This window comes from Octopus bimaculoides, chromosome 15, assembly GCF_001194135.2.
Source record: "Octopus bimaculoides isolate UCB-OBI-ISO-001 chromosome 15, ASM119413v2, whole genome shotgun sequence".
Taxonomy (NCBI): Eukaryota; Metazoa; Mollusca; class Cephalopoda; order Octopoda; family Octopodidae; genus Octopus; species Octopus bimaculoides.
In genome coordinates, this window is record NC_068995.1 from 57397285 (window position 1) to 57399160 (window position 1876).

The window sequence follows — 1876 nt, forward strand, 5'->3', positions numbered from 1 at the left end:
CCCACACACACACACAACATACGTATTATTCTTCACATTTTTTTCTCCTAACTTAATCAATCTATACAATACAGTAATATATCACATTCTTATGTTTTGTTCTTCACTTTTTCTTTTTTTCTTTTTGTTTCTTTTGTATTTTACTTTCTCAATTTTCACCTTTTCTTTTCATCACACACACACACACACGTGTGTGTGTGTGTGTGAACTTTTCACATTTTGTTTTGTTTATCATTTTCTTTTTTATTTATGCTTATTGTTATTTTATGTTTATTTTAATTTTATTTTCAAATTATGTTATTCTGTTTTGTTTTTCTTTCTTTATTTTTTTCTTTTAATTTAATTTTTGTATATTTTCGTTTATCCTTCGCTGAATCATATAAATCTGTCCTCCATTTTTTCAGTTGGAACTTGTTGGTTGGGCCATGTGTTGGTGAGTTGAGCTGCCTGGAATCTGCTACTACTGTTATTATTATTATTATTATTATTATTATTATAATTATTATTGATAATGATGATGATGATAACAATAATAATAATAATGTTAACCAGGCCATACCAAGTTCAGGTATAACTTTTGTTATGCTTCCTGAATAACTCCTATTATTGCTAACCATCTGCATGGTAACAAACTGACTTCCAGTTCCCTAACTACTACTACTACTACTACTACTACTACTACTACTACTACTACTACTCACATTACTAATGCATTCATTTAACAATTCTTCTTATGTCTATTTATCTTGCAATGAATGAATAACTCAAACCCCCACCAAAAAAAAAAATAATAATATAGGGAGTGGCAAAGCAACACTCCCCTCCTCTTCTATAACAAATTGCGAAGAAATCATCTTTGTAGTAGTAGTCTATATTTTGGATGAGTAGATATTTCAGATTTGTGTGACACAGATAGCAGAGATTGTTTATTTTTAATTTATAGGTAAACTCGTTATGATTAGTAAATTCTTAATTGGAAACGTAGCCAATCAAACATTGGAAGACTGTTCCACATGACTGATTAATTTGTACAAATTTAATTAGTTTGAGATTATATTCTTGTATTCTTTTACTTGTTTCAATCATTTGACTGAAGCCATGCTGGAGCACCACCTTTTAGCTGAAGAAATCAATCCCTGGACTTATTCTTTGTAAGCCTGGTGCTGATTCTATCAGTCTCTTTGCCGAACTGCTAGATTATGGTGACATAATCACATCAGAGTCAGATGTCAAGCAATAGGGGGGGGGAGGCGACAAACACTCACACATAAATGTATACATATATATATTATGTATGATGGGCTTCTTTCAGTTTCCATCTACCAAATCCACTCACAAAGCTCTGGTCAGTCCAAGGCTATAGTAGAAGACACTTGCCCGAGGTGCTATGCAGTGGGACTGAACCCAGAACCATGTGATTGGGAAGCAAGCTTCTTATCACACAGCCATGCCTGCACTTTTTAATGAGCTTTTAATGAAAATTAATTTTCTTTCTTGTTAGAAGAAAAATTATCAATTAAAATATAGACTGAATACTTTTAATATCTTAAATATATGTTTATATATATATTAGCATTGTTGTGTTGTTGAAAACTGTGAGTTTGCATTTACTAATTTCATACATCTCATAATTTCCTGAGGATATTAACTATAATTATAGTTTGGCCACTTAAAAATGGAATTTTTTTTTCTCTCTCTTGAAATTTGAACAATTCAGTTGAGAAGCAACGAAAGCCTTAATCAACCAAATCCTTAATATTAATGGAATTTGTGAAGTGAAATTATAGAATTGTTCTTTAGTTCCTGACTTGAATATTCTTTCTTGCTTTAGAAAATCATATAAGCAAACAGAAAATTACACACACACACACTGTGT

At 31.0% G+C, this 1876-nt stretch overlaps 1 protein-coding gene across 17 annotated transcripts in view; it reads left to right on the plus strand.

The window, feature by feature from the left end:
- The window catches only part of LOC106877140 (one cut domain family member 2), a 348210-nt gene that overhangs the window by 242472 nt on the left and 103862 nt on the right, over positions 1-1876 (plus strand). For 4 of the 17 annotated variants that reach the window (XR_008265651.1, XR_008265654.1, XR_008265653.1 and 1 more), the window contains one exon: positions 405-568. The exons of the other annotated variants lie outside the window; for them this stretch is intronic. The gene's annotated coding sequence lies outside the window, so the exon portion shown is untranslated. The remainder of the gene's footprint in view (positions 1-404; positions 569-1876) is intronic. 17 annotated transcript variants of the gene reach the window in all.